Raw genomic sequence first — 13303 nt, forward strand, 5'->3', positions numbered from 1 at the left:
TTTGTTGTAGTTGGTGTGAGTGGAAGGACCTTGCATTTGGTCCAATTCATTTTGGAACCTGGAAAATGGGAGAAAGAATCCAATTGACCCATGAGTCCGGTTGTAGATTCGGCTGGTCTAGATAGAATCAATAAAATGTCATCTGCATAGCATAGCACTATAATTTCTCCTGCTGGCCTGGAAATTCCATAAATGTGTGCATTGGTGTGGAGAGCAATCCCAAGGAGTTCCAACGCTATCAAGAATAACAACAGGGACAGGGGATACTCCTGACATGTCCCTCTATGTATCTTGAAGCTGGGTGTGTTATGGCCACCATAATTTACTGATGCAATGGGTGCGTGATACATGCCTGAGTAAAGTGTGAGGAAGCTCTTACCAAAACCTATCCTTTTCGTCATATGGAAAAGAGATCCCTACTCTACTCAGTTGAAAGCCATTTCGGCATCTAAGGATAAGAACATTTTCTCTTTCAATCTTTCCTCACTTGCCATATAATGTGAGCAAGCCTTTGAAAGTGGTTGGAGGAGGATCTTCCCGGCACAATGCTGACCTGAGCAGGGTGGACCAAGTGGGAAATACCCTTCCACAGGCATTTCACTATAACTTTTGCCAGTATCTTGATAACCATGTTGATAATGGATATAGGCCTGTAACTAGAACACTTTAGACGCCCCTGCCTTGTATCGCAACGAATGCGCCCAGGAGCAAAGCTACCAGCAGGGGCCCTATAAGTAGTTTTTTTATACAATTTTACTGAGAAGCCATCTTTCCCTAGAGCCTTACCACTAGCCAGGCTGTCAATTGCCTGCCATATTTCCTCTGGGGATACTTCACTATCTAGGTTGTCGGAGTTATTCCTGTGTCTGCACCTTCAATTGGTCGAAAAATGCAGCTTTGTTAGATATTTGCGAGGCTGGGGGAGAAGTGTTGAAGGATATGTAATACCTTCTGAAATTTGGCCGTGATGCCTGAGAGGTGTATAAGAAGGTCCCCCTCGGCATTACAGACAGCGGGTATCGTTCTGGATGAGTCCAGTTAGCGAAGATCTAGGGCCACTAATTGTCCCTCTAATAATGTCTCTGGTGGATTCAGAAGAGTGATTTCTCCTCCTCAGTTGTATAAAATATATTTAACAATGATTTAGCCACTAGTAGATCTAACATGTTGTCATGGAATGGGGGTCAGAAGCATGCCCTAGTCAAATTTGGATGTATGTTTTCATGATTGGATTAGGTTTTTGTGTAGCACAGAATGCCTCATCAACAAATCCTGTATTGTGGCTTTCCCTGTGTTCCATAGTATCTGTGCTGAGGTTACAAAGTCTTTGGCTCCCTTAAGATTTTGTTCGACATGGGAACACAGGCATAGTTTATCTATGGAGTCTTTATAGTAAGAAAGGTTTATCCACCAATCACCCTTCTGGGTGGGAGGAATTCAGGATTTAAGCAGATAACAATCAAAGTATGGTGATATACTCTGCCTGAAATTATGTGGGTGTCTCCCAGACACGTCAGCAGGTTATGTGTTACTAGAAAATTCATTATTTCCGGTTCATACGCTATGAGGGCATGTCGCCAAGGTGTAGTCCTGTTCTCGTGGGTGCAGTTGTATCCATGGTTTCTGTAAGGTGAGATCTTGTATCATGTCAAGGAGGGCATATCTATCTCTATTGAGGCTCATTTCTGGTTTACCTGATCTGTCTAGAAGGGGATCCACTGTGACATTCCAATCCCTGCCGAGTATCACTTGTGTTTTGCCAAATGGAGTGAGCAGCCTACCGTCCCAGGATAGGAATTTGGACTTATTTCCAACGGGTGAATAAATAGACCTCATGATTATGCATGCATCATGGATACAAATCTTAACAAAAATGTACCCACCATCCACATCTGCCCAGGTACAGACCAGTTTATATGCCTAGGACTTGATTATTAGGAAAGCTAGCCCCCTTTTCCCTATGCAAGTTGTCTTCTCCTCCGTGCAAGTATATAACTAGGGTAGAGCTGGCATGAGTCACAAGTCTCACTCAATCCCTCCAAACTTTGTCACTCTCCTCTGAGGTAAGGTGTGTCTGCTGCAGTAGTGCGATATCAGGTTTCGTTTGGCCCAGGAAGGTGAGTATCTTTTTCCTTTTACTGTATCATTAAGGGATGCCACTGCCAATGATCCTTGTGACTGTGGGGGCATGGTGGCTAATTGTGCACTTGAAGGTAAACAGGAACATTTATGCTCCCCTAGCTAGCAGTGTACAAAAGTCCTGAGTATCCAAATAAAATACTTAAACAATGTAGAATCGCAGCCTTTGGGGTATAATATTTGGTCTATTTGCAAGGACATCAGGAGTTTGTCACACAAGCTAGTTTCTCCTCGGGGAATTACTACAAAAAGGTTAAGGTGTATCAGCAGTGAAGAGGAGTGGACTGGTATACACCAAACTATACAATGGTGTAACGATCAGATAGGCAAGCTAGGGACAAAAGGGTATTACTCTATCTCATTCAGGGTACTTTATCCTAGAAGAAAGGGGTAATGACCTAGACTTGTCTCTCAGGCACGAAGATTTAAAGGATTTTTATTTTTTTCCCTGAGACCAATTTTGCATCACAGTCTCCCGGTGCTAAATTTTCTCATGATCTGGGTTGTCTCCTCATTCCGGCTTTCCTTTTGCAGTATTCTTGTGTTACTTTGTCGAGGGGGCTGTATCCCTTGTAGCAGCCATCATTTGTAATCAACATAGTTGCCCGGTTGAGGAGGCCATATTTGACGTCTTGTTGCAGCAGTTGTGACCTTTGGACTAAGAACTGGTTTCGCTTAACATTGGTGATTGCTAAGAAGTCATCTGTGATGATTACTTGATTATTATAGGCATAGGGCACTCACTTTTTTATATGGCTACGATCTGCTGAGATTGTTGATGTCAGATGAAGAAGGCCAGAATATGTTTCAGATGACCACTATACGAGATGTTTCAGGTGTGCACTTGGTGTGCCCTTTGAAACTCCAATGGAGGATCGAACATGATGTTCAGAAAGGCAGGAAGCAAGGTACCCAAAAATACAAACTTGTCCTCTGTACCGGCACACCCACGACTTCTTAACTTGTCTCTGTAACTTTTGTCCTCTTTTTCTATAATCCTTTGGTGCCGGTGCTTCATGTCCAATCCCTAAACAGGCTGTTTATTCAGACGTTGTTCCACTTCTTGGACACATCCTTCCACTTAACTTGAGGTGACTTTGAAAAGCAGTAACTTCACCCTGCAGCAACTGAATCACAAACTTAGTCATGGTGACTGCCAACATCATGGTGCCAACTGAGTTTTTGATTTCCGCCAGTTCTTCAGAAGAACAGACAAGGCTGAGTCTGATGCATCCATGGTAGATAACATGCTTGAGTGTTTCTTGGTACAGTTGGCCACCTTCTCTGATGATAACAATTGTCTTGCAGGTTTGGTCTTTGACATGGAATTGCGCAAGGCAAAATGTGTGTCTTCCACGGGCTGTGTGATAATATATTTAAGTCTTGCACCACTCCTTATGTTCAAAGTTCTCCAAAATACAGTCCAACATGCTGTCACCTGGTTTGCTAAAATGGACAGATGCCACCTCCTCTGATCCTCTGTCTGATCCGGATGCTGATGCTAGCTCGTAATTGAGGAAAAGTAGAAAATTTCTGATTGAATTTGGCCCCATCCTGTGATAAATCACAATCTATTCTACAGTGGGGGCTTGGAGAAGTGGCACCCATGCTGGAACTTGCATAAAGGGCAGCCCAAACCAAGATGGCTGCCTATGGAATATTTAGCCAATATAATTTCTCTTCCTGTGGCTACTCAAAGGATTATCTTCATTCAAAATGGCTGCTGCCAGAGAAGTGATGCAGTCCTCTTTCTATCTTCATGGGACTTGGTACCTCTGTCCTGGTTCCAGCCTCCAGGTATGCTGTTCCCAGTCAGGACCACACTCCATCCCTGATAGTCCATTGCCTGAAAGACTGATCCAACAACTCGACGGATAAGCACATCAACTTGGTGCCTCAGCTGAGGATAACATAGGTATTTCCCCCACTGCAGGTGCCACTGCAGTCTCACCACTCAGCTCTAAGTAGGTTGCCTGCTTCTTCAGGGCATAATTATTTAGCTCATGGAGTGATAGCCCTGTGCAGGCGTAATAAGCAGTCTCCATCACTCTGAGCTGTGATGATTGTCTCCAGGGGCTGCTACTCACTGCTGGTGGTATGAATGCCTGCTGCTCGATCTTAGGTCCAGACTAGGATCCTGGTGAAGCTCTCTGTTCTGTCCCCTTCTTTTATTTCAGGCACTCTGCTGTTTATGCGGTGTAGATGGTTTGCGGCTCTTCCCTCCTTGGGAGCCTTACAGCACTGCCATCTTCTTCTGCGCTAAGCCCTGCCCTCCTTGCGGAATTCAAGAAGTGAGGAGAAGGCTCCTATGTGCAGTATCAGGTCCTTCAACACTTTAGAAGACATGTTGGAGATGCTTCGACCTCTAGATCTAGTGTGCTGCATGGGTCGGATGTATGCAAGTAGGAGTTCGGAAGGTGGTGTCTGTGAGGTTTGTGAAAGTAGATGCAATTGTTGAGGTATGCTGCACCAGTGTTATGTACTGCCTTGAAAGTATGGGTGAGGAGTCTGAATTGTTCTCGTTTGTGCATGGGGAGCCAGTGGAGCTCCTTTAGGTGTGGTGTGATGTGAGTGCAGTGTGGGAGATTGAGAGTGATACCGGCCACTTAGTTGTGAATGGTCTGCTGCCTTCTGGTGAGATTTTGTTGATCCCCACATAGAAGTTGTTCCCGTATTCCAGCCTGCTTCAAATCAGACATCAATCAAGAGCATTTGTAAAGTGCAACACTGTCGACCCTTGGGGTATCTGGGCACTGTGTCTCCGTCCCTCGTGACCAGGACATTTGTGACAGTTTTCCAGGTGCTGATTAGAAGCCATTTGAAAATCTTCCACAGCATCTTCAGGGTATGGAGGCATAAGGCAGTGATCGTATTGACTTGGGCGATCATGTTGTGTTTGCTGTCAATAATGATCCGGAGGTTCTTGCATGGGTATCAGTCCAAATTTCTTTGTCGACTAGGTGGAGTCCCATGGTGAACCGTTCTTCCCGAAGATCACAATTTCGGCCTTGTCAGTGTTCAACTTTAAGCAGTTGGTCTTCATCCAGTGGGTGATTTCAGTCATGCAGGCATTGAACTTGATTTGGTTACTAGGCGTCTTGGTTGTGAGGTAGAGAATGAGCTGTGTGTCATTGGCATAGGAGAGGATGCTGATGTCATGAGAGCAGATGATGCTAGATAGAAGGATCATGTATGCATTGTAGAGGGTCAGGCTCAGGGAGGATCCTTTCAGAACTTGGCAGATGAGGTCGCGGACCTCTGAGGTTTACAGTGTCAGTCTGAATGACAGGGTCATTCCAGTCAGGAAGGAGCAGATCCAATTGAATGTAGGTCCTTGGATTCCAATGTCATTTAGACATTGGATGAGTATGGAGTGGGAGACTGTGTCAAATGCTGCGGAGAGATTTGGAAGGATGGGGGAGGCAATGTCTCTTCTTCAGATGTCTTCCATGGCAGCGATGAGGGCAGTTTCTCTGGTTGAGTCTGAAACCAGACTGAGTGGAGTTAAGAAGTTGGTGACTTTGAGGTTTTCAGTGAGGCATCTGTTGATAGGTTTGTCTGAGACCTCTGCTGGGAATGGCAGCAGGAAGATCGGTTTTGTAGCTGGGGAGTGTTGAAGGGTCTGCAGAGGGTTTCTTCAGTACTGGGAGAACAGTTGTGGGTTTCCAAGCATTTTGGAAGGTTGCATATGAGGTGGAGGAATTCAGAATGGGCTGATGGATTTCAGTGCTCTGGAGTAGGCGTAGTGGACACCTGAGGGGATGGACTTCATAGTGGTGGCGATTTCTTCTGGGTTGTAGATGAGCCATGTGGTTAGCAAATGTTCTTTGGACAAGATCGGGAGTGGTTTGATGAAGTCTGTTGAGTCATATTGTGGGTTGAAGTTGCTCTAAATGGCAGTGATTTTGTTGCTGGAGAATTGAGAGTGATTCTTGCAAAGGTTCTGCATGGGGGTGATCTAGTTGGTGACACCTGCTGTGTGAAGTGAAATCCTTCAGAATGGTGAAGATGTATTTGCTTCTATTCACCCTGGCATCAATGCAGTTCACCAGAGCAGCATGTTTGGTGGTCAAGATCATTTGGTGGTAGTGTCTCAGGGAGGATTTGAATGTGCTCCTATCTGTATTGTCCTGGCTCCTTTACTATTTTTTCTCCAGTTGTTTGTAGTGATGTTACATCAGTCTGAGTTCCTCCATATACCAACTGGCCTGGTGTCCAGATCTTATTGTATTGATGTGTATGAGAGGGGGGCAGGGAGTCAGTGCAGGAGGAGATCCAGCTATTGAAATTCTCGATAGCTTTGGGGAGGCTGTTGTTATTTTCAGGACAGTGGGTGTTGAAAGCTGTGTTCCAGTCCTTTTCAGTGGTGCTGTTTCAATTTTAGTGGGCTGGTCTGACTGTTGTGTGTGTGTGTTCGACCGGGACAGGGTTGCTGAACTTGACAAGAGTGTGATCTGTCCAGGAGACTGGTGTGGATTTGCTGACTCTGATGTTGTCGAAGTTAGTGAAATAAGGTCCAGGAGGTGACCTGCATTGTAGGTAGGTTCCTTTGCTTGTTCAATGAGCTCTAGTCTTCCAAGGTCTTCGATGAGTACTTTTGGGTTGGGGTCAGCGTATTCTTCCAGGTGGATTATTGCAATACTTTACCACTAAACAGGCAGTCACAAGTGCATTTATTTATCAGTCACTAGGGCCATGATTTCAATGGTCATGCAGGTGCAATTGCACCGGGGCTAAAAGTTGTCAGAACTCCTCTAAACATCAAATATTGCTATATTTATCTACTAAATAAGCAGTCAAAAGTTTAGTTACCTTACACGCAATAGGGTAATGATTTGAATGGTGTAGCAGGTGCAGTGGCACCGGGCCAACAATTGTCATTACTACGCTAAACACCAAATATTGCCTTATTTTACTACTAAACAGGGGTGTGATTTGAACGGTGCAGCAGGTGCAGTGGGACCAGGCCCAAAAGCTGTCAAAATTCCACTAAACACATGGTATTGCTTTTACATCTATTAATTATATTATTTCCCTTTCCTTTCATTTTCAAAATGTTACTTACTTACCCCAACTATACCAGTAGTAACAGCGCAATATATTGCATTCTTATACATAAACAAGTCATAACACTTTAACAGACTTTCTGTAACCTATATTGTACAACTACTCAGCAATCTACAACTTGCAACAAAAACAGCTTATTAATAATCACATAGGAGAAACCTAATGCATTTACCAGTGCTTGTTCTATTTGCTAATAATATTCATTGTGGTTTAAGGTGCGTTTTAATGGCCTGCACATGCCGCTGTTAAGTCCACCACAGCGTTGTTTTGTCTAAATACGATGAGATGGGATGAAGTTAGCAACTATGGCCCCAGGAGAGTGCACTACCTAGTTTTAACCAACTTATTTTAAATTCCAGAACAAAAAAAAGGGCGCACGCTCTCTCTCCCCTATCAGCGCCAGGAATGAGCAGTTAAACCTAATCGTTATAAATATTTGAGCAGAGGGCGAGCTAAAGGGTACGCACCTTAATCAGTGGTGGGCCAACCCTGATTTAAATTGTCCTTTTCATCCAGAACAAAGCGAGGTTTACGTTGAAAAAAATACTTATTACTTTCAACAGAAATGATGTCAAACATCTCCAGTGGCCGTTTATTTGTCCTCGCGCACAGCACTGTGAAGCGAATCAAATGGATTGGACTGTGTAGCAAGTTTCAGTTTAATGGCCCCGCCCTCTAGACTTAACCGCTTTACATCCACTGTGACAAATAAGAGGCCATAATTACCCAGCCGGCCCCGTCCCTAGAAGAACCCCTTCTTGTTCGGCCTTCAACGGAGAATCAGACTTCCGGCGTGGGCTAAAGGAGCACTGTATGAACATTATTCGTCCTCTACTTCTCACACAAAGGGTCCCTTCTAAAAATATATATATATATCTGAAACGTGATTGTCATTAACACTCCACTTACTTCTGTGCCAGCTGATCAATTCTTGAACTTGCAATGATCCCTTTAACAACTGTACAATAAGTGCATCTTAACCTACATGAGCAAGGCTAGTGTGGAACTATATTTAATAAATACAGACTGCTACATACTTTGATTGTATTTATGGGAGGGTGATTATAATTTCGTGGTAGATTATTATAAGGCTGGTTTAAAAAAATAATCCTATGGAAAGGGTGTTTGAAATTTCTTTTTCATATTTGAACATAAAATTGTCAGTGCTCTTTTGCTTCATGGAGGCGCCAAATCATTACATGCAAAGAATAAATATCTTGCACCCTCTTGCTAACAAATGTCCAGTCCTATGTGACGTTTATCAAGCCTTGCTAGAGAAGATGACCAATATTCTAAATTTCTTTTTTTTTTTTTAAAGAGGGGTTTGATATGGCTACATTTAGAAAGGATGATGAAATAATAACATTGGTTTTGACTCGTGTGGGTTGACGAATTGACACAAATGCATCACTTCACAGTAATATCCCACCTGCCTTCTCAGAATCCTGCTGCCCACCCTACCACTTGATAACTGTTTGTTTACCGTTGCCCATGTGCAGAGTTCTGCTATCCTTCGTCGAGGATGGCATAAATAGATACCACATACATAAAGAACTAATATTTTTTTGGGAGGATTCTAAATGCCAGAATGATTAATAAACATTATGTACATGCCTCAAAGCAAATACTAGGATGGAAAGCAACTACTTTTATGCAGCAAGGGTTGAGTGACCATGTGGCACGGTCATTGAAACCCTTAGTTGTAGATAAATTGTAATTGTAATTGCAATTGAATTTATATAGTGCTTACTACCCCTGACAAGACGTCAAAGTGCTTATGGAGAGTAGCACGCAACTCCAAACCCCAGGTTAGTGGTTAGCCCTGTGGTTATTGTTGAGTATTGTGATTACTAATGTGCTCTCAAGAGAAATTGCATCCATTTTGTTGGAAATGACCCATTTACAGTGTTATCCCCAAACCTTTTGCTTCTTCCTCCTATTTCCCTTACCTGTTTTTGTTGGCTTTAGGTCTCTGGGTACTTTATCACTGCTAATCAGTGCTAAAGTGCATATGCTCTCTGTGTAAATTGTGAACCTAATTAGTCATTCATGATTGGTATATTTGATTTACTGGAAAGCCACTAGTAAAGTGCACGGTGTGTGCCAGGGTCTGTAAATCGAATACTACTAGTGGGCCTGCAGCACTGATTGTGCCACCCACATGAGTAGCCCTGAAAAGGTATCTTAGACCTGGCACTGCAGTGTCTGCGTGCATTTTTAAACTGCCACGTCAACCTGGCAAGTGCATCGACTTGCCAGGCCCTAACCTTCCCTTTTCCTACATGTAAGGCACCCCTCTGGTAGGCCCAAGGTACCCCCAAGGGCAGGGTGCACTGTATATGAAATGTAGGACATGTACTGGTGTGTGTGACATGTCTTGATAGTGAAATACTGCCAATTTCGTTTTTCACTATTGTAAGGCTATCTGTCCCACAGGATAGCATCGGCGATACTTTGTAACATCTTACAAGTATTACTTTCCATTAGGACAAGATAGAGGTATACAGTTTAGTAAAGATGGTTTTTAAATTGTGTATTTGAAAATGCCACATTTAGAAAGTAGGCATTTTCTTGTTTAACCATTCTGTGTGCCTCTGCCTGTTTGTGGATTGACTGTCTGGGTTTGGAGTTACAGGGGCTGGGGATGTGCATTTACTGTAGACAGCCACTGGAGCGGGTTGAGGTGTGCCTGGACCTTCTTGGATGACTCAGAGCTGAGCTGACTGGACCTTGGCTGCATTTAGAGTAGTGGGAGGAGTTTTCCTTGCACCTGAATAGGGCCTGTCTCCCTTTCACAATGCTGTCTCCACCCCCTGTGTGCATACTGCACCAGTGAGGACAGAACTGGTTTGGACTGGGCTCAAAAACTCATGCAAAAAGAATAAAGACAAAATGGGGTATAAGCAGTGGACCTTAAACCACAGAATGTTAGATCATTTCTGGACTCAAGAGGAACCTTTGCCAAGGAGAAGAGCTGGAGAGCTGTGAAGAGGAGTACTTCCCATTTGCTGTGTGCTGTGTGGAGCTGGCCTGCAGTTGCTGCTTCTGCCAAGGAAAGGACAAAGACTGAAACTTTGCTGACAAACCTGCTTGAAGAAGAATATCCAAGGGCCTGTGTGTCATGGCCTCCTGTTTTTAAGTCTCAGGAACACAAAGACTTCACCCCTAGATCCCCTGAACTCTATTGCCGAAAGTTCTGACCTGCCAGGAGGTGCCTATTCCAGTTTTGGGCCTCTGGAAGTTGTTCCTGCTGTTGGCAGCTGGAAGCAACTTGAAAGAAGCAAGAAAACCTGTCTCTGATGCCACCAGAGATGACGCTGCGTGAACCACAGCCAGCACGGAGGCCAGGGGCACCGCTCATGAAGTGCATGACACACCGCCCAGCCTACACTGCAGCTCCGACACCCATTGATTCCTGACGACACTTACAGTTATCGGCCTTGCCCGATGCCTCCGATCGCACGACTCATCACCACCAGCGCCTGTATCCAATTATCACAGAGCCGATAACCACCAATGGTTACTCCACAAACTCGCCGACTTCGCATCGTCACCGGAACCGACTCCTCACCGCCGACACAACCGACTTCCCCTGTCCTGGATTCGACACGCCTCCTCGTCGCGGATATGACCCCTCAGCTCCAGGAAGCTAGCCTCAACTTCGCCACCAATTCCTCAACTCCACGACACCGTGCATCATCTTAGACTTTGTTTCCAAGGTACTGTTTGCTTGAGGATCCGTGTGACTCCGCGCCTGACACCACGCACCTTGTGATTGGCGCCGTACTTTGGATTTATTGCTGTCTCGACGTCGTAATAGCCCCAGGTGGAGCTATTTCCTTTCTACAAGCTTTATTTTGGGAATAACTGTTTTTGAGTGCTATTTTACTAACTGTATGTTGGATTTTTGTTGTTTTGGTCTTGTTGAGTTTAGATAAAGATACTTTATTTTTCGAAACTGGTGCGGTGTCCATTTGTGTTGTTATCACTGTGTTACTGTGTGTTTTGAGTCCAAATACTTTACACATTGCCTTTGCGATAAGCCTGTAAGCATACCTTGTGCCAAGCTACCAAGGGGGTGATCAGGGGTTATCTAGAGTGTGTATCCCCCTTACCCTGAGTAGAAGCAAGGTTCCCTATTTGACCAAAGGTGCATACCTCTGCCAATCAGAGACCCCCAGTTCTAACACATTTACTCCAGTTTCCCTTGTTATGTATTAATACCAGGTAAGTGTGATCATTAGTGGGCTATGTGGTTTCGGGTGAATGGTTAGTGGGATGGATAGGCTGGAAGATGATAATACTGTGATGTTATTTTTTTAGGCATCTGGTGGGTGTGCATTGTGATTGGTGTCTTAGTTTCTGTGTTCTGATGTTTCAAGAAGGAACCTAATATGAACCTATCCAGTTTCCTTTTAAAAATAGTCTATCTTCTTCTTTCATATTAGAAATTATAAAAGAAGCGTAATGTTGATATAGATGTTATCACTGTGTGATGGAACTCGAAGACCTATGCAAATTTAAAGTGTACATCTGGGAAAGAAAGTGGTTGTAAAGTTGTCACCTTCCAGATAAATGGCTTATAATTAGCTTTACATTCTCCAAGCAGGTGTCACCACAAAAACACAATGACAGTCAGGAAGAAGCGCTATGACTCTTAGACAGATCCCCGGCAGCCATAAGGGCTGAAGCATGGAAAGGAGGAAGTGGATTGGCGTCAGGATACAAAACATAGAAGGGCTGAGAAGTAGGCACTCCAAGCTGAAACCATTTCCAGAAATAGTTTGCAATGCTGAGTCTGAAAGATAGAGAAGCTTAAATAGAGGCCCACCTGCACTCGTTTTTGGGGACCAACACATAATTCAAAGCAAGAGAGAGAAAAACACAAAAGGGGAGGAGAAGAAGGAAGGGAAATTTGAAAAAACCGTGGCAAAGGGAGAAAGCAGGGATGAAAAAGAACCTGCAAAAGTGAGATCCAGAGACAGAAAGTGTCCAGTGGTTGATTAGAGGGGAATGAGGTTGAAAACAGACTACACAGTCTTAGAATTCGGCACCCCGAGCTTTGATACTGCTGGCCATGGGCTTTGAGAAAAACATTGGGCTCCAGGATTTAGGGGCATATTATCAAGCATGGAGTTAAAATTATCGCCGCTTTACCGATAATGGGCTTGATAATATGCCGCAGAGAATTTGCATAGAAGCCCATATTGTCACCAAAACATGGGCTTCTATGGGAATTCTCAAGGGCATATTAACAAGCCCATCATCGCCGCTTTAGCAGCAGTTTTCTGCCGCTAAAGCGGCGATAATTTTAACTCTGTTTCTTGATAATATGCCCCGTATTCTTTTACAAATTAAGAACTTGCCCCGTCGGCTGAGAAAGAGGTTTCTGCGTTACTTCTGAGTTGTGAATTGTGGTAGAAGGGCATCTCTAGCTGCATGCATCTGAAATGTGATGTGTTCACAAGCACGTTGCAAAACCATCTCCTATGCAGTAAAACCAAAAGGATGCAAAATGTACAGTGCTGCCACCATCTCATGACAACACGTGTCAGTTGTAGAACCCAGACTGCATAGGTCACATTGTTAATGTTAATGTTAATGTTAGTGGTTTTTGTAGAGCACAACTGCTACCCGAAGGTGTCCTGGTGCTGTGTGAAGGCCTGCTGTGGGCTGGAGGAGTGTGAGAGTTTTAGAAAAGCCAAGTTTTTAATGCTTTCCTGAAGGCCATGAGATTGGACATTTTTCTCACGTATAACGGAAGAGATTGCTTCACATCATTGCTGTAATCACATATGTGATCATGGCGTGAATTACAGCGCTGACTCCCAGACTCAGGACACCAAGGGGTATTGGTGTGTCTGAATCAGTGAGTGTTTGACTGGCGCTCCCAATAAGAGTACAGCCGAGCAGCCCAGCAGCTGTGTGCTGTTAGCCTGTCACTGTCCCATTTCCACCGCTGGCTGACTAAGGAAAGTAAACATCATTACAAATGATGAAGTGATGAAGGAGGTTTTACTTTAACCAGCCTAACAACAACAAAAGCATCTCCTGTGGAAACTGCTGCAAGCTTGATGGGCGACCAACGCATGTTTTG

This window comes from Triturus cristatus, chromosome 3_1 (assembly GCF_964204655.1).
Source record: "Triturus cristatus chromosome 3_1, aTriCri1.1, whole genome shotgun sequence".
Lineage (NCBI taxonomy): Eukaryota > Metazoa > Chordata > Amphibia > Caudata > Salamandridae > Triturus > Triturus cristatus.